This window comes from Nerophis ophidion, linkage group LG05 (genome assembly GCF_033978795.1).
Source record: "Nerophis ophidion isolate RoL-2023_Sa linkage group LG05, RoL_Noph_v1.0, whole genome shotgun sequence".
Taxonomy (NCBI): Eukaryota; Metazoa; Chordata; class Actinopteri; order Syngnathiformes; family Syngnathidae; genus Nerophis; species Nerophis ophidion.
The window spans coordinates 44,564,536-44,584,663 of NC_084615.1; the positions used below are offsets into that span (position 1 = coordinate 44,564,536).

The 20,128-nt window shown below is 42.7% G+C and overlaps 1 protein-coding gene across 3 annotated transcripts in view; it reads right to left on the reverse strand.

Moving 5' to 3' along the window:
* The window catches only part of pak5 (p21 protein (Cdc42/Rac)-activated kinase 5), a 146,364-nt gene extending 130,917 nt beyond the window's left edge, over nucleotides 1–15,447 (reverse strand). The window contains exon 1 of one of the 3 annotated variants that reach the window (XM_061901039.1): nucleotides 14,925–15,447. The gene's annotated coding sequence lies outside the window, so the exon portion shown is untranslated. The remainder of the gene's footprint in view (nucleotides 1–14,924) is intronic. The other 2 variants (XM_061901037.1, XM_061901038.1) reach the window with 2 other exon arrangements.
* Between the last annotated feature and the right edge of the window lie 4,681 nt (nucleotides 15,448–20,128).

A 20,128-nucleotide genomic window follows, 5' to 3' on the forward strand; every position in this document is an offset into this window, starting at 1 on the left:
AAATTTGGCAATAAATACTAATAAAGTTGAGGAATGCTCATCAAACACTTATTTGGAACATCCCACAGGTGTGCAGGCTAATTGGGAACAGGTGGGTGCCATGATTGGGTATAGAAGCAGCTTCCATGAAATGTTAAGTAATTCACAAACAAGGATGTTTGTGATGTCACCAATTTGTAAGTAAATTGTCGAACATTTCTCAACAAGCTATTGCAAGGAATTTAGGGATTTTACCATCTACGGTCCGTAAAATCATCAAAATGTTCAGAGAATCTGGAGAAATCACTGCACGTAAGCGATGATATTACGGACCTTTGATCCCTCAGGCGGTACTGCATCAAAAACTGTCATCAGTGTGTAAAGGATATCACCACATGGGCTCAGGAACATTTCCTAAAACCCCTGTCAGTAACTACAGTTGGTCGCTACATCTGTAAGTGCAAGTTAAAACTCTACTATGCAAAGCGAAAGCCATTTATCAACAACACCGAGGAACGCTGCCGGCTTCGCTGGGCACGAGCTCATCTAAAATGGACTGATGCAAAGTGGTAAAGTGTTCTGTGGTCTGACAAGTCCACATTTCAAATTATATTTGGAAATTGTGGACGTGGTGTCCTCCGGAACAAAAAGGAAAATAACCATCCGGATTGTTAAAGGCGCAAAGTTTAAAAGCCAGCATCTGTGATGGTATGGGGGTGTATTAGTGTCCAAGGCATGGGTAACTTACACAACTGTGAAGGCACCATTAATGCTGAAAGGTACATACAGGTTTTGGAGCAACATATGTTGTCATCCAAGCAACGTTATCATGGACGTCCCTGCTTATTTCAGCAAAACAATGCCAGGCCACGTGTTACAACAGCGTGGCTTCGTAGTAAAAGAGTGCAGGAACTTTCCTGGCCCACCTGCAGTCCAGACATGTCTCCCATCGGAAATGTGTGGTGCATTATGAAGCGTAAAATACCACAGCGGAGACCCCGGACTGTTGAATGACTGAAGCTCTACATAGAACAAAAATGGGAAAGAATTCCCACTTTCAAAGCTTCAACAATTAGTTTCCGCAGTTCCCAAACGTTTATTGAGTGTTGTTAAAATAAAATGTGATGTAACACAGTGGTGAACATGACCTTTCCCAACTACTTTGGCATGTGTTGCATTATTATTTGCAAAAATAAAATAAAATGTATGAGTTGAATATGGGTTGAAAAGGATTTGCAATTTGCAATTCATTCTATTCCGTTTATATTTACATCTAACACAATTTCCCAACTCATATGGAAACGGGTGTTTTAAATTCTATGTGTGTTGGGTTAAAGCAGCAAAGGCGTGCATTCACTCTTTAATAATGTTCCCAGGATTCTGTTTACGTGCAGGCTGGTTTTAAAGATAATGTGCACGTCATTGTATGTCTAAAGTATATCAAAATAAACATAACAGGAGGTGTAATGCTGCTTTTTTCAGGCTTCTGATTGGACAAAACGTGCATGACAGCAGGTGTATGCGTTTGTGCGTCGACATAGACAGTTTTGAAACTACACTTGTGTGAGTGGAAATTGTTTAAACTCTCCGTGTTTGTGTGGACATGGCCTAATAGGCTCAGTCCTTGAAGGGTATAGAAAATGAGGGATGCCACCTTTTAGGTCAGTGGTTCTTAACCTGGGTTTGATCGAACCCTAGGGGTTCGGTTAGTCGGCTTCAGGGGTTCGGCGGAGGTCAAAACACACCCGATTCATCGTGTAAATTCAAACTTCTCCCTATCGGCATATTACGGATACAGCAACAGCTGACTGATTTGCAGGTGTGTAATTTGTTATGAGTTAATGCACTGTGTTGGTTTTCTTGTTTGAACAAGGTAATGTTCATGCACTGGTCATTTTGTGCACCAGTAAAAACAAACATGGTAACACTTTAGTATGAGGAACATATTCACCATTAATTAGTTGCTTATTAACATGCGAATTAGTAACATATTGGCTCTTAACTAATGATTATTAAGTACTTATTGATGCCTTATTTGGCATGGCCTTATTATAGCCCTAACCCTCTAACCCTAACCAAATAACTCTAAGTCTTTGTTACTTAGAATATGTTCCCCTAGTGTACAAATAACTCTAAATTAAATCTTTGTTACTTAGAATATGTTCCCCATACTAAAGTGTTGCAAAAAACATATAACTTTGTCTTGAATTAAACATTTTTTTTTTTTTTTTTTTCACTGAAGAAGGGTTCGGTCTATGCACATATGAAACTGGTGGGGTTCGGTACCTCTAACAAGGTAAAGAACCACTGTTTTAGGTGGTGTATACCAACAGGAGTGTGCCAAAAAGTGGTAACCTTCCCGACTTTTAAGAAAATTCTGTTTGGTGTAAAAGTGTTTTTTTGTTACACTTGTCTTGTTGGACAGGTTGGTTTTCTTCTTTAGTGATATTAGTTTTGGGTGTGTCACGTTTGCTATCTTAATCACATGATCTGGCCTCTAACCACAATCAAGGCGTGGAAACTGCTGCAAAGAAAATACATGACCTCCTTCATTTTGTTGCTATAACTGCTGAGAGTCATCAGTGTTGTCTTATTGGCAGGCTCCTAATAAGCATCTTAGCCTCAATCTGCCTAATTTTGATTTTGTTTGATTTTCCATGAAGCTTTATGTCGTTGATATTGAGCAAATTAATCAAAAGGCTCCGTTTTTCACCCTATTTTGTTATTACCTGTAAATACAGTATAGTTCAAATGTGCTATTCTTCCTGCTGATGGACCAGCGAGACATGCTTTAGTAGAAGGGATAGGCAAAGACGCGGCAATTGGCTTTTACCACCCACCCATTCCAAACAGGTATCGCTTTAATAGCGATTAAACTGGAATTAGGCTCTGACTGGTAGCACTTTTATAAGTCTGTGCACAGCTCGTCCAAAAGAGCCAAACATAACGTGCAACGGAGGCCTACCAACAACGTACAATTCACTGATAAACGCTGACAAAATGTTTCAAAAATAATAATACAAAACAGCACGGCTGCCTCAGCCTGAAAGGTCGGGCAGTCAGGGCAGCGGAGGCAGATGTGGCGCTCCGAGGCCTGAAGGCAGTGCTGGATGTTCAGGCTTCACTGGGCCTCCTCGAAACACACACACACACACACACACACACACACACACAGACACACACAGACACACACACACACACACACGCACACACGCACACACGCACACACACACACACACACACACACACACACACACACACACACACACGCACACACACGCACGCACACGCACGCACACGCACGCACACGCACGTACACACTGCCAGCCTTTTCAAACAGACCCAAGGAAGAAGTAGAACAGCCTCATTGAGCCGAGAAATGTGAAGAGGATTTAGGTTACGTGTCTCTCTGGAAAAAAAAAAACTAATTCTGTGGACGTATTTGAATTTGGATGAAATCCTCTTGTGTGTGAACGCTGCTGCTACCACTTAAAGGAGAAGCTAAATTTTGAACGCCTTTATTTAATATTTAGAATGCAAAATATAAATAACAACATCCATCGTCAAGGGTGGATGTCTCATAATGATTGTGAACAATAGGCAAATTTTAAAAAAAAAAGCAGTTCCCCTGCACTTAATGCTACCTAAAGGTCCCATTTTATGCAGAAATTACTTTAATGATGTTCCAACAGTAATATGTGGCCATAGAGCCTGTTTATGAGCACTAAACATGAGAAAAGAAACTATCATCTGCCTCACTTCTTTGCTCCACGTTTGAGAGAAGAGGCACTCCAACACCGGCTTTTGAATTTGCAGCTTTTCATAACCTCATTCTGGAAAAAACAAAACTCTGACCTTAAGATCTTCAATCCACCACTTAGACTTGCTACTAATTAGCTGTACTGAACAAAAATATAAATGCAAAACTTTTGTTTTTGTTCCCATTTTTCATGAGTTGAACTCAAAGATCTAACATTTTTACTATGTACACAAAATACCTATTCCTCTCAAATATTGTTCACAAATCAGTCTAAATCTCTGTTAGTGAGCATTTATTCTTTGCCAAGATAATCTATCCCACCTCACCTGTGTGGCATATCAAGATGCTGATTAAACAGCATGAATATTGCACAGGTGTTTCTTAGGCTGCCCACAATAAAAGGCAGTTTTGCTCTATTGGGGGTCAGAAAAGCGGTCAGTATCTGGTGTGACCACCATTTGCCTCATGCTGGGTAACACATCTCCTTAGCATAGAGTTGATCAGGTTGTTGATTCTGGCCTGTGGAATGTCGGTCCATTTCTCTTTAATGGCTGTGTGAAGTTGCTGGATATTGGAAGGAACTGAAACACACTCTCGTATACGCCGACCCACAGCATCCCATACATGCTCAATGGGCGACAGGTCCGGTGAGTATGCTGGCCATGCAAAAACTGGGATTTTTTCAGCTTCCAATAATTGTTTACAGATCCTTGCAACATGGGGTGGTGCATTGTCATGCTGCAACATGAGGTGATGGTCTCGGGTGAATGGCACAACGGGTCTCAGGATCTCGTCACGAGAACACTGTGCATTCAAAATGCCATCATAAAAATGCACTTCCGTTCGTTGTCCAAAACATACGCCTGCCCATACCAAAACCACACCCCCACCATGGGCCACTCAATTCACAACATTGACATCAGCAAACCACTGTCCCACATAACGCCACACACGCTGTCTGCCATCTGCTCTGAACAGTGATAACTGGGATTCATCCATGAAGAGAACACCTCTCCAATGAGCCAGACGCCATCGAATGTGAGCATTTGCCCACACAAGTCGGTTACGGCTCCGGACTGCAGTCAGGTCGAGACCACGATTAGGACGACGAGCATGCAGATGAGCTTTCCTTAGACCTTGGGTCTCCAACTCAATTTACCTGGTGGCCACTGGATGCAGAAAATGGGTGAGGCTGGGCCGCAAGAAAAGATTTCTTAAAAAATCTAATTTGTCCCAATTTTCACCCGGCCGACATTATTAAAGGCTGCCGTGACTGCACTGCCTTGAACGTCCTCTACAACAGTGGTTCTCAACCTTTTTTCAGTGATGTACCCCCTGTGAACATTTTTTTAATTCAAGTACCCTCTAATCAGAGCAAAGCATTTTTGGTTGGAAAAAAATAGATAAAGAAGTAAATACAGCACTATGTCATCAGTTTCTGATTTATTAAATTGTATAACAGTGCAAAATATTGCTCATTTGTAGTGGTCTTTCTTGAACTATTTGGAAAAAAAGATATAAAAATAACTAAAAAACTTGTTGAAAAATAAACAAGTGATTCAATTATAAATAGAGATTTCTACACATAGAAGTAGTCATCAACTTAAAGTGCCCCCTTTGGGGATTGTAATAGAGATCCATCTGGATTCATCAACTTCATTCTAAACATTTCTTCACAAAAAAACAAAAATTTTAAATCGATATTTATGGAAGATGTCCACAAAAAATCTAACTGTAACACTGCCTATTGCATTGTTGCATTTCTTTTCACAGTTTGAGAACTTACATTCATATTTTGTTGAAGTGTTATCTAATAAATATATTTATTATTTATGACTGACTGCTATTTTTTAGAATGTTTTTGATAAATCTCACTTAACCCTTGGTATACCTTCACATAGCATACCATCAATAAGAGAACTACTGTTCTACAACTCGTCATTGCGCACATAACACAACTAAAGTGACAGCTTCAAATCATGATGTGCGAGATTAATACAAAACAACGTTAGTGGCTGCAAGACTTATTTACTCAACAGCCATACAGGTCACACTGAGGGTGGCCGTACAAACAACTTTAACACTGTTATAAATATGCACCACACTTTGAACCCACACCAAACAAGAATGACAAACACATTTTGGGAGAACATCCGCACTTTAACACAACTTAAACACAAGAGAACAAATACCCAGAACACCTTGCAGTCCTAAGTCTCCCGGGCTACAATATACACTATCTCAACCGACGCAATTAGGGAGGGTGAGGGGTGTGGGGGGTTGGTGGTAGCGTGGGTGTATGTTTTGTAGCCCGGAAGAGATAGGGCTGCGTGGGATTCTGGGTATTTGTTCTATTGAGTTAATGTTGTATTACAGGGCGGATGTTCTTCTGAAATGTGTTTGTCATTCTTGTTTGGTGTGGGTTCACAGTCTGGCACATATTTGTCCATCCATTTCCTACCGCTTATTCCTTTTTTGGGGCTCGCGGGGGGCGCTGGCGCCTATCTCAGCTACAATCGAGCGGAAGGCGGGGTACACCCTGGACAAGTCGTCACCTCATCACAGGGCCAACACAGATAGACAGACAACATTCACACTCACATTCACACACTAGGGCCAATTTAGTGTTGCCAATCAACCTATCCCCAGGTGCAGGTCTTTGGAAGTGGGAGGAAGCCGCAGTACTGTAACAGTGTTAAAAAAAAATTTACGGCCACCCTCAGTGTGACCTGTGTGGCTGTTGACCAAATATGTCTTGCAACATCACACATGCGCACTGCTCAGCCCAATGTAACATTCAATTAGGCATGCAGCTGTCTGTACAGGATTCAGAGGGCGTTAAAAACAGATTCATCGCGGCACCCCCTGAGTATTGCTGACTGGGTAAAAATGTGCAGGGATTTTCAGACAATGGATACACTGATAATAAGGGGACTCCCGTGAAAATTGCGAACGTTGGGAAGTATGACGCTGTCAAATTCCGTTCATGTTAAACTCGCGGACCGCACATACAATAAATTGTCATATCAAAGTGAGGGCCGCACAATAACGGCTCGCGGGCCAAATGCGACCCACGGGCCGCTTGTTTGAGACCACCAGCCTTAGACGGTTTCCTACAGTTTGTGCATAGATTCAATGCTTATGGAAATCAATTGTTGCACCAGCTGTCCGGGTGGCTGGTCTCATAAAAATTAGGAGGTGCACTTGCTGGATTATGAGATCCTGGGCTGGTGTGGTTACCCGTGTTCTGTGGTTGTAAGGCCCGTTGGATTTACTACCAAATCCTCTGAAACACCTTTGGAGACATCTTATGGTAGAGAAATGAACATTCAATTCATGGGCAACAGGTCTCGTGGACGTTCCCGCAGTCTGCATGCCAACTGCACACTCCCTCAAAACGTGCGACATCTGCGGCATTGTGCTGTGTGATAAAACTGCAGATTTCAGAGTGGCCTTTTATTGTGGGCAGCCTAAGACACACCTGTGCAATAATCATGCTGTTTAATCAGCATCTTGTTATGCCACAACTGTGAGGTGGGATGGATTATAAAAAATAAATGCTCACTAACACAGATTTAGACAGATTTGTGAACAATACTTGAAAGGAATAGGTATTTTGTGTATATAGTTAAAGTTTTAGATCTTTGAGTTCAATTCATGAAAAAAGGGAGCAAAAACAAAAGTGTTGCATTTATATTTTTGTTCAGTATAGCTAGTTAGGAGCAAGTCCAAGTGGTGGATTTAAGTCCTTAAGGTCAGAGTTTTGTTTTTCCAGAATGACGTTATGAAAAGATGCCAATTCAAAAGCAGGCTTTCGAGTGCCTCTTCTCTCAAACGTTCAGTGTATATAAACCCACCCCGGTTATACGCATACCAGGACTAATGAAGGACAGTTTAGTTTTTTAAAAAGCAGACTTTTTCTACACATCTTAAAATGCAGCCTGATGCTACCAGCTGATAATTGTATTTTTTCTCCAGCTAATAGATTAATCTACTACTATGTTGCTGGTAAAATACAGCACTGTAGCTAACATAGTTATGCTAGCTAGTGCTGCTAACGTTCAATTAATTCCACCTGTCCCAATAGTAATATTACGTTGTTGTATGTGATATAGACATCTGTTACTTTGATCAAGTGCTGAGTTACAATGCATGTGTAAAAAGGGGATAAGTAAACATTAGCATTTCTTAGAGACACACTTTTTTGGCAACATGGAAGAGTGGACAAACACAGTTCCATAACATTAAAGCATACAGATACACAGAATTGTGTATGTTCCCAGCAGGACTGAAAAAACACTTTTACCTGTCAAAATTACAGCATCAATACTAGATTTTGGACAACACACTTCAAATACAATATCATGGGATGTCACAGACTTATTTCTAAATTGTTAAATATATTGAATTTCGCCTGTATAATGATGAACTGCATATACACCATCCTCCTAAAGTACAGCATTTAAACAGAAAGCTGGTTTCAGACATGCAGCTAATTGGTCGCAGTGTTGCCTTGTCAAGTAAAATCCCTGCCGTCTGAGAGTCTTGATCTCAGGTGGATTAGCCAAGCTTTAAGAATTAAAAGTGGCTGTTGGGTCAACAACAGTTGTTATTTTGCACGGTCCACCTGTACCCTCAAGGAAGCCTCAATCCAGCTCAACAGCACTTACAAATGGTTGGGAAAAAAACAAGTTGATGAATTTCATCTTTTACCCTTTATTGTCAAACAGATGATCCATCTTTTTACGCTATTATCTAGAGTATATTTACCTCTATTCCTCGCTTCAACTTAAATCTCATGGTCCACCTCTTCATTGTCACCTGTGCTTTTATTCTCCGCACGTCTAGCTCACCTTCAGCCTCAGCCTTCTCTCATCCTCCAAAGCCTCCCTGCACCCCATCACGTAATTTGCTCCCTTTCCCCAGGCTTGATTTAACAGTGCAAGGCGGGTCCTGTTCAAACACAGATTGTATTCAATTGCAAGTGACAAACAAAGATGGCAACGTATGCTGATAGCACGTGAAGTCAAGGCTGAATTTTGAGGACGTGGCACCGCTACCAATGATGTTACAACATCATCCTCCGGGTCAAATGATTCAACGTATAACTGCACGGGGCTCTTATGTAATTGGTGAGCAATGATGGCTACAGGGAACAAAATAAAGATTATTGCTAAGAATCCAAAAAGATAAAAAAGACCTGCATGTGTGGCAGAATGTGAAAAGTTATTATCCATAATATTATTACTACTCCAGTCGGCTGTCACCCCTCAAGCTTTGATCATTATGTAAAGCTCTTGTGACAAGAACCTCCACGCTAGTGTATATGCACACACATGAACTCAGCACTATTACAATATGAAACGTATTTCAATATCCTTTAGTAGAGGACAAATCGAGGATAATTTAGTGTTTATGACATGTTACAGTGCACAACAACAAAATATGGTGCTTTGAGCAAAACATTAGCATTCATTAGCGAGCGCTGGTGGAGCAGGCGTGTAGATTACAAGGTTTAACGAGGAGTACGATGTTATGTTGATTAAATGGCACCATATGCCCCTGCAGGATTTATGTTCAATGGGAAGGGGTGGGCGGGGACAGGCCGCCATCAATATGCTTATTAGACAAGGCCAATGACATTTAAATCAACAAGCTCAGGTAAAAACTAAGTGTGTATAGTATTTTTCCACCAGTTTATACTTTTTTATTTAATAAAACATTGACAACCATGTTGCTAAAGCAGTGGTTCTCAACCTGGGTTCGATCGAACCCTAGGGGTTCGGCGGAGCCAGTCAAGACCCACCCAACTCATCCACACTTGCCAACCTTGAGACCTCCAAATTTGGGAGATGGAGGGAGTGGGGGTTGAGGTGGAGGGGGGTGGGCGTGGTTGAGGTGGGCGAGGTTTGGTGGTAGCGGGGGTGTATATTGTAGATTCCAGAAGAGTTAGTGCTGCAAGGGTTTCTGGGTATTTCTTAAGTTATGTTAGGGTGCGGATGTTCTCCCCAAATGTGTTTGCCATTCTTGTTTGGTGTGGCTTCACAGTGTGGTGCGTATTTGTAACAGTGTTAAAGTTGTTTATACGGCCACCCTCAGTGTGACCTGTATAGCTGTTGACCAAGTATGCCTTGCATTCACTTATGTGTGTGTAAAAGCCACATAGATGATGTGAATGCGCCGACAAGCCGTTTGTATGGAAGAAAATCGGACGTAACGACAGGTTGTAGAGGACGCTAAAGGAGAATGGTTGACCCAGGAGATTTTCGGGAGGGGCACTGGAATTCGGGATTCTCCAGGAAAAATCGGGAGGGTTGGCAAGTATGGACTCATCGTGTAAATAAAAACTTCTCCATATCGGCGTATCATAGATACGGCAACAGCAGAAGTCACACTGATTTGTAGGTGTGTAATTTGTTGAGTTCATCCAAGGTTCATTTTGTACACCATGAAAAAAAACATATAACTTTGTCTTGAATTTGAAATTTTTTTTAATTTATTTTTCACAAAGGAAGGGTTCGGTGAATGCGCGTATGAAACTGGTGGCGTTCAGAACCTCCAATAAGGTTAAGAACCACTGTGCTAAAGTCTCTTAGATTGGTTTGCACTGCTTCTTTGGATGTCATGTCCCTAAATACAATGACAATAAAACAATGTGTTAGCCTTCATGACCGACCTAAAATGTAGACATTTGGATTGCTTGTAGAAAATAAAGCATGCATAATGCTATAAAACAAACCAAAAAAATTGGGACGTATTTGCTCAAATCGTAGCAGATGCTCGACGCCAAACAACAATTAATCACAAATTAATAAATAGAGGGTTTGTTTGTTTTTCTACCCTCACATATAAGAATACAAATATATGGGATTTTTATTCATTGCAAAGATATTTGAACAAATATAGAACAGCAGGGGCTCAAACCTGCCAATATTTTGTGGCTTTCTACTTAAAGTCAACACTGGGAAACAGACAGTAAATTTGCTGTATTATGACAGTACAATAAACACCTAGGCCAATACAAGGAGCAACTTCCTTTAAGCAAGCAGAATGTTTCTGACCATCTCAAAAGCTTCAAAATATAAAATGTTTACAAGTAGTTTGACATGTATAATGACTCCTCCCACCCGCACCAAGGACTGTTTTCACTGCTGGACTCTAGAAAGACGTTCCGCAGCCTCCGTAGCAGAACCTCCAGGTTCTGTAACAGTTTCTACGCTCAGGCCGTAAGACTCTTGAACGCATCATAATAATCCCCTCAATTCTCCCTAAAAACGGTTTAACTCGCTGGAATATAAACACAATATAACACACATCTATAAACGTAGATGCATTTGCAAAAGTGCATTATATTTATCTGTACAGTAAATCTATTTATATCTGCACCCTATTGCTCTTTTATCCGGTACTACAACAAGCAATGAAACAAAATGTTGTTCTTATCTGTACTGTAAAGTTCACATTTCAACGACAATAAAAGGAAGTCTAAGTCTCTCTAAGTCTAAGACTCAAGGCCTACAAAACAAGTCAGGGACATTAGCTATGTGGTTAAAATGTAATTCGGAAATGAATGTTTTGTGCAACTCAGCCTAACTCCGACTTTACCTCCAGCATCCCCCAGGTAAATTAAGTTTGACACCCTGCCCTAAAATAAATGTTCGATACCCACTGCAGTTAAGTCTAAAAGGGAAAGGGAAATAAAGTATTTTCAACCTGGATACACTAACATAATACAAGTGAGTGTTTTCCCAACATTTATCACTGCAGTTAGTGGCGGCGGTTGTGCTGCGCAAGACGATTACGAACTTAGGAGGGGAACCCCAGCTGAATAGGGCCCAGACCACCACTTTTAATTTTTGTCCACACATTCTAATCCCAAAGAAAACCAGGGTGAACTTGAAAATGAGCCATCTGTCCCTGTTCTTTGTTTACCTGCTGGCCTACATTACAGCCACACATAAACACAACGGCACAGTGGGGTCTTCCGGTTAGCACGTCTGCCTCACAATCTGAAAAGCGAGGGTTCAAGTCCTCATTGTCTCCTGCTGTGTGCTTGTGTGTGGTTTCTCAGCGCAAAAACATGCATGTCAGGCTAACTGTATATGTGAGGGTGATGTGTCCTGCATAGTGTACCCCACCTCTAGCCCAAAAGTCAGCTGGACTCAAGCTCCAATTGTGTCCCTAATGAGGATATAGAAATTAATGCATATGTGGATGGATGGATAAAGATAAAAAAAAGTTAAAAGTCCCCACGATTGTCAGACACACACACACACACACACACACACACACACACACATTAGGTGTGGTGAAATGTGTCCTCTGCTTTTGACCTATCCCTTAGTTCACCCCCTGGGAGGTGAGGGGAGCAGTGAGCAGCAGCGTGTGCTCTGCTTAGGGATCAATTTGGTGATTTAAACCCAGGGTGGCACAGTGAAAAAGGGGTTAGTGCGTCTGTCTCACAGTACGAAGGTCTTGAGTAGTCCTGGGTTCAATCCCGGGCTCGGGATCTTTCTGTGTGGAGTTTGCATGTTCTCCCCGTGAATGCGTGGGTTCCCTCCGGGTACTCCGGCTTCCTCCCACTTCCAAAGACATGCACCTGGGGATAGGTTGATTGGCAACACTAAATTGGCCCTAGTGTGTGAATGTGAGTGTGAATGTTGTCTGTCTATCTGTGTTGGCCCTGCAATGATGTGGCGACTTGTCCAGGATGTAAGCGCCTTCCGCCCGATTGTGGCTGAGAAAGGCACCAGCGCCCCCCACCACCCCATAGGGAATAAGTGGTAGAAAATGGATGGATGGATTTAACCCCAATTCCTACCCTTGATGCCGAGTGCCAATCAGGGACGCAATAGGTCCCCTTTTTTTTAGTAGTCTTTGGTATGACTCGGCCGGGGGTTTGAACTCACAACCTCCCAGTCTCAGGGCGGACACTCTAACCCAGTCCTTCTCAACCTTTTTTCAGTGATGTACCCCATGTGAACATTTTTTTAATTCAAGTACCCCCTAATCAGAGCAAAGCATTTTTGGTTGTAGAAAAGAGATAAAGAAGTAAAATACAGCACTATGTCATCAGTTTCTGATTTATCAAATTGTATAACAGTGCAAAATATTGCTCATTTGTAGTGGTCTTTCTTGAACTATTTGGAAAAAATATATATAAAAATAACAAAAAAATTGTTGAAGAATAAACAAGTGATTCAAATATAAATAAAGATTTCTACACATAGAAGTAATTCTCAACTTAAAGGCCTACTGAAACCCACTACTACCCACCACGCAGTCTGATAGTTTATATATCAATGATGAAATACTAACATTGCAACACATGCCAATACGGCCTTTTTAGTTTACTAAAATACAATTTTAAATTTCCCGGGAGTTTCGTCCTGGAAACGTCCTGTAATGATGACGTGTACGCAAGACGTCACAGGTTTTTAGGAAGTATAAGCGCTGCACACACACACACAGCTAAAAGTCGTCTGCTTAAACGGCATAATTACACAGTATTTTGGACATCTGTGTTGCTGAATATTTTGCAATATGTTCAATTAATATTGGAAAAGTCACAGTAGAAAGATGGAGTTGGGAAGCTTTAGCCTTTAGCCACACAAACACACGGTGATTCCTTGTTTAAAATTCCTAGAGGTGAAACGTTACATGAATCAAGACCAAATGTCAACCAGCAGTTTTCGGTGAGAAAATTGTGGTTAAAAAGTCGCTTCTTACCGGAGAAAAGCTGAGCTTGTGTCGTCCATGCAGCTGCCGTCGACTACCCTGAGACACTGCGCGTCAAGACACCCGTGGAGACAACCTTCCGGCTATCAGGTACTATATAACTCACTAAAACACTAGCAACACAATAGAAAGATAAGGGATTTCCCAGAATTATCCTGGTAAATGTGTCTAAAAACATCAGAATCCGTCCCAATCGCGTTTTTTTTTGTAGTCCGTCGCTATCAATATCCTCAAACACAAATCTTTCATCCTCGCTCAAATTAATGGGGAAATTGTCGTTTTCTCGGCCCGAATAGCTCTTTTGGTTGGAGGCTCCCATTAAAAACAATGTGAGGAGCCCTCAACGGGTGACGCCATCGTCTGCAACTTCCGTTAAAGGCAAGGCTTTTCTATTAGCGAACAAAAGTTGCGAACTTATCGTGGATGTTCTCTACTAAATCCTTTCAGCAAAAATATGGCAATATCGCGAAATGATCAAGTATGACACATAGAATGGACCTGCTATCCCCTTTTAAATAATAAAATCTCATTTCAGTAGGCCTTTAAAGTGCACTCTTTGGGGATTGTAATAGAGCTCCATCTGGATTCATCAACTTCATTCTAAACATTTCTTCACAAAAACCAGAAATCTTTAACATCAATATTTATGGAACATGTCCACAAAAAATCTGGCTGTCAACACTGAATATTGCATTGTTGCATTTCTTTTCACAGTTTATGAACTTAAATTCATATTTTGTTGAAGTATTATTCAATAAATATATTTATAAAGGATTTTTGAATTGTCGCTATTTTTAGAATATTTTTTAAAAATCGCACGTACCCTTGGCATACTTTCAAGTACACCCAGGGGTGCGCGTACCCCCATTTGAGAACCACTGCTCCAACCAAAGGCCACTGAGCTGGAAGGTGTGTGAACACAAATGCATCCATGAATTCTTCGCATCCTGCTTAGATACAATATTAGGGATGTGGCCATGACACAGGTGGAAAAATCAGAGCAAAAAAATTATAAAATGAAGCTACAAACACACACATAAACAAACTACACATTAAATATGCGCAACTAATTCGATAATAAGCTGCTACCGTGATAGCAAGGCATGCATGTTACCACGAATGGTGCAAAAACATCTAGAATGGGTGTGATGCTCGCCAGCTTCAACACCAAGGACAGCGGCCGATGCTCATCTAGCCTGACAGCCATGACAACATCAACACAGCTTGGCTAAAACGACAGCTCCTTTCGGCATAACGGCATCGTTACAACCCGTGCAGAGCCGGACCTCGGACACAAATCAGCTCATTAAGGCGACCAGCGGTTCGACTTTCCCGGCGGCGAAGGTGCCTTCACCCCCCCTCCTCCTTCCAGCATCTACCACCAGTAGCAGCAGCCGGAGCTCGGCCACCATCGGTCCGAATTGAATCAAATAAAACATCCACTCACCCGCTCGTCTGGATCGAAGAGCTCACATGTCCCGTCGCTCCTGCTCCTCTCATGTAACGATGATTATTGGCGTTATAACGGCGGGCGACGCTAGGCGAGAGCCAGCGCCATGTTGGTGTGTCAGCCAGCGCTCCTGTGCGCCACATCCGGGCCGCGCGGCGGAGCAAATGAGCGGCCGAGAGGGGCGGAGAAGCGCCGGGGCGAATTGGAGCACCTGTTTGGAGCCGGTGTGTTAGGCTCCGACGCACTTACCGCATGAAGTTGGTCACTGGGAAAAGCACGTCATCTTTCCGCCTAAGCAGGCTGGTCTCTCTGCTTGGACTCATTCATGTTGTCATTAAAGGGGCGACATTATAGCGGCTAACACCAGGAAGCTAACGCCATTACATTACATTAGGGGCGCTAACTACACTACCATTGCCAATTAGCATTTACAGGATAGGAAGAAGTGCTTAAAACGCCTACATAGAGCACTTTGGTTGATCTAAAATTATCCACGTAGACGTCACTGTTTTAAGAAAACATGGGGGATTAATTGGTGCTAAAGATGACAAAAGTGTTGAGCGACATACAATCAACGCCATCCTGACTTCTTTCGGATGTCGCCATCTTATGGTGCATTGTGGGAACGACCGGGGTATACAAGTGGGCTTTTTATAACCTATTCCAGTGGTTCTCAACCTTTTTTAAGTGATCTACCCCCTGTGAACATTTTTTTGAATTCAAGTACCTCCTAATCAGAGCAAAGCATTTTTGGTTGAAAAAAAGAGATCCATCCATCTTCTTCCGCTTATCCGAGGTCGGGTCGCGGGGGCAGCAGCCTAAGCAGGGAAGCCCAGACTTCCCTCTCCCCAGCCACTACGTCTAGCGCTTCCCGGGGGATCCCAAAGCGTTCCAAGGCCAGCCGGGAGACAAAGTCTTCCCAACGTGTCCTGGGTCTTCCCCGTGGCCTCCTACCGGCTGGACGTGCCCTAAACACCTCCCTAAGGAGGCGTTCGGGTGGCATCCTGACCAGATGCCCGAGCCACCTCATCTGGCTCCTCTCGATGTGGAGGAGCAGCGGCTTTACTTTGAGTTCCTCCCGGATGGCAGAGCTTCTCACCCTATCTTGATTCCGAGATGGCGGCGCCCGGACGGGCTGCGTCCTCGAGGGGGTCTTGCTAAAGATGGAACATTTGGCAGAAATACCGGACAATTCCACAGACTTTATGGCTGGCTCACATCGTGGTCACTCCGTGATCACGTACGACCGCCAGACACTTCTGGATGTGGACATATCGGGCCGTTTTGGACAGATAGACGCGTGTGTGCTAAACATGCTAACTAGCATGGGAATACGTCGACGGCTACATCCAGCGGCCTGTGAAGCAGGGGAGTATAGTAGCAGCGGGGGCCGTCTACGGAGCAGACGCCAGCGGTGTGATCGGAAACGCGGATGTCGAGCGGGGCTAAAAACAAAGCAGAAGGCTAATCCCCGCAGAACACCACTTCCCTCCATCCTGCAGCCGGATTTAAATGGAAAATGCGAGACTACTGGTCTGGGTAAGGAGTCAGTTAAATTAGAACACGTTTTTTCTGCTTTGAGTGTTTCAGAGTTGGACATGTGTTTTACCGAGGTGGCTAACTAGGATGCGTGCAGTTTATCAAAGCAACAAACAAACAATCGGAAAATCCCCGTTACTGAGGTGGCTAACCATGATGCGTGCAGTTTATCAAAGCAACAATCAAACAATCGGAAAATTCCTGTCGTATCAATTCCTAGATATGGTCGTAACTATACTAAATGCACTGGGCATAATAAACACAACATTATTAATATTGCTACTACAGATAATTTGATCAAAAACTCCCTAAAACAGCCCACTACTTACAATATAGGTTTTTTAAACATAAGATCATTGTCTCCCAAAACGTTATTAGTTAATGATATTATCAGAGACAACAATCTTAACGTCATCGGTCTCAGCGAAACCTGGCTTAAACCAAACGACTTTTTTGCGCTAAATGAGGCATGTCCTCCTAACTTTACACATGCGCATATTGCCCGTCCGCTTAAAAGGGGTGGGGGGGTCGCAATAATATACAACGAAAACTTTAACCTTAGTCCTAACATAAATAATAAATATAAATCGTTTGAGGTGCTTACTATGAAGTCTGTCACACCGCTGCCTCTACACCTGGCTGTTATCTACCCCCCCCCCAGGGCCCTATTCGGACTTTATCAATGAATTCTCAGAGTTCGTTGCTGATCTAGTGACACACGCCGATAATATAATCATAATGGGGGACTTTAATACCCATATGAATACCCCATCGGACCCACCGTGCGTAGCGCTCCAGACTGTAATTGATAGCTGTGGTCTCACACAAATAATAAATGAACCCACGCATCGCAACGGTAATACGATAGACCTAGTGCTTGTCAAGGGTATCACCGTCTCCAAAGTTACGATACTCCCGTATACTAAAGTATTGTCCGATCATTACCTTATAAAATTCGAGGTTCAGACGCATGTTCGTCAAACTAATAATAATAATAACTGCTATAGCAGCCGCAACATTAATACGGCCACAACGACAACTCTTGCTGACCTACTGCCCTCGGTAATGGCACCATTCCCAAAGTATGTGGGCTCTATTGATAACCTCACTAACAACTTTAACGACACCCTGCGCGAAACCATTGATAACATAGCACCGCTAAAGTTAAAAAAGGCTCCAAAAAAGCGCACCCCGTGGTTTACAGAAGAAACTAAAGCTCAGAAATTATTATGTATAAAGCTGGAACGCAAATGGCGCACGACTAAACTTGAGGTGCACCATCAAGCATGGAGTGATGGTTTAATAACTTATAAACGCATGCTTACTTTAGCTAAAGCTAAATATTACTCAAATCTCATCCACCGTAATAAAAACGATCCTAAATTTTTGTTTAGTACGGTAGCATCGCTAACCCAACAAGGGACCCCTTCCAGTAGCTCAACCCACTCAGCTGATGACTTTATGCAATTCTTTAGTAAGAAAATTGAAGTCATTAGAAAGGAGATTAAAGACAATGCGTCCCAGCTACAACGGGGTTCTATTAACACAGATACGATGGTATATACGGCGGATACTGCCCTCAAAAATAGTTTCTCTCGTTTTGAGGAAATAACATTAGAGGAATTGTTACAACGTGTAAATGGAATAAAACAGACAACATGCTTACTTGACCCTCTTCCTGGGAAACTGATCAAGGAGCTCTTTGTATTATTAGGTCCATCAGTGCTAAATATTATAAACTTATCACTCTCCTCGGGCACTGTTCCCCTAGCATTCAAAAAAGCGGTTATTCATCCTCTTCTTAAAAGACCTAACCTCGATCCTGACCTCATGGTAAACTACCGACCGGTGTCTCACCTTCCCTTTATTTCAAAAATCCTTGAAAAAATTGTTGCGGAGCAGTTAAATGAACACTTAGCGTCTAACAATCTATGTGAAACCTTTCAATCCGGTTTCAGGGCAAATCACTCCAAGGAGACAGCCCTCGCAAAAATGACTAATGATCTATTGCTAACGATGGATTCTGATGCGTCATCTATGTTGCTGCTCCTCGATCTTAGCGCTGCTTTCGATACCGTCGATCATAATATTTTATTAGAACGTATCAAAACACGAATTGGTATGTCAGACTTAGCCCTGTCTTGGTTTAACTCTTATCTTACTGATAGGATGCAGTGTGTCTCCCATAACAATGTGACCTCGGACTACGTTAAGGTAACGTGTGGAGTTCCCCAGGGTTCGGTCCTTGGCCCTGCACTCTTCAGCATCTACATGCTGCCGCTAGGTGACATCATACGCAAATACGGTGTTAGCTTTCACTGTTATGCTGATGACACCCAACTCTACATGCCCCTAAAGCTGACCAACACGCCGGATTTTAGTCAGCTGGAGGCGTGTCTTAATGAAATTAAACAATGGATGTCCGCTAACTTTTTGCAACTCAACGCCAAAAAAACGGAAATGCTGATTATCGGTCCTGCTAGACACCGAACTCTATTTAATAATACAACGCTAACATTTGACAACCAAACAATTAAACAAGGCGACACGGTAAAGAATCTGGGTATTATCTTCGACCCAACTCTCTCCTTTGAGGCACACATTAAAAGCGTTACTAAAACGGCCTTCTTTCATCTCCGTAATATCGCTAAAATTCGCTCCATTCTGTCCACTAAAGACGCTGAGATCATTATCCATGCGTTTGTTACGTCTCGCCTCGACTACTGTAACGTATTATTTTCGGGTCTCCCCATGTCTAGCATTAAAAGATTACAGTTGGTACAAAATGCGGCTGCTAGACTTTTGACAAGAACAAGAAAGTTTGATCACATTACGCCTGTACTGGCTCACCTGCACTGGCTTCCTGTGCACTTAAGATGTGACTTTAAGGTTTTACTACTTACGTATAAAATACTACACGGTCTAGCTCCATCCTATCTTGCCGATTGTATTGTACCATATGTCCCGGCAAGAAATCTGCGTTCAAAGGACTCCGGCTTGTTAGTGATTCCCAAAGCCCAAAAAAAGTCTGCGGGCTATAGAGCGTTTTCCGTTCGGGCTCCAGTACTCTGGAATGCCCTCCCGGTAACAGTTCGAGATGCCACCTCAGTAGAAGCATTTAAGTCTCACCTTAAAACTCATTTGTATACTCTAGCCTTTAAATAGACTCCCTTTTTAGACCAGTTGATCTGCCGTTTCTTTTCTTTTTCTTCTATGTCCCACTCTCCCTTGTGGAGGGGGTCCGGTCCGATCCGGTGGCCATGTACTGCTTGCCTGTGTATCGGCTGGGGACATCTCTGCGCTGCTGATCCGCCTCCGATTGGGATGGTTTCCTGCTGGCTCCGCTGTGAACGGGACTCTCGCTGCTGTGTTGGATCCGCTTTGGACTGGACTCTCGCGACTGTGTTGGATCCATTGTGGATTGAACTTTCACAGTATCATGTTAGATCCGCTCGACATCCATTGCTTTCCTCCTCTCTAAGGTTCTCATAGTCATCATTGTCACCGACGTCCCACTGGGTCATTATTGTCACCAATGTCCCACTGGGTGTGAGTTTTCCTTGCCCTTATGTGGGCCTACCGAGGATGTCGTGGTGGTTTGTGCAGCCCTTTGAGACACTAGTGATTTAGGGCTATATAAGTAAACATTGATTGATTGATTG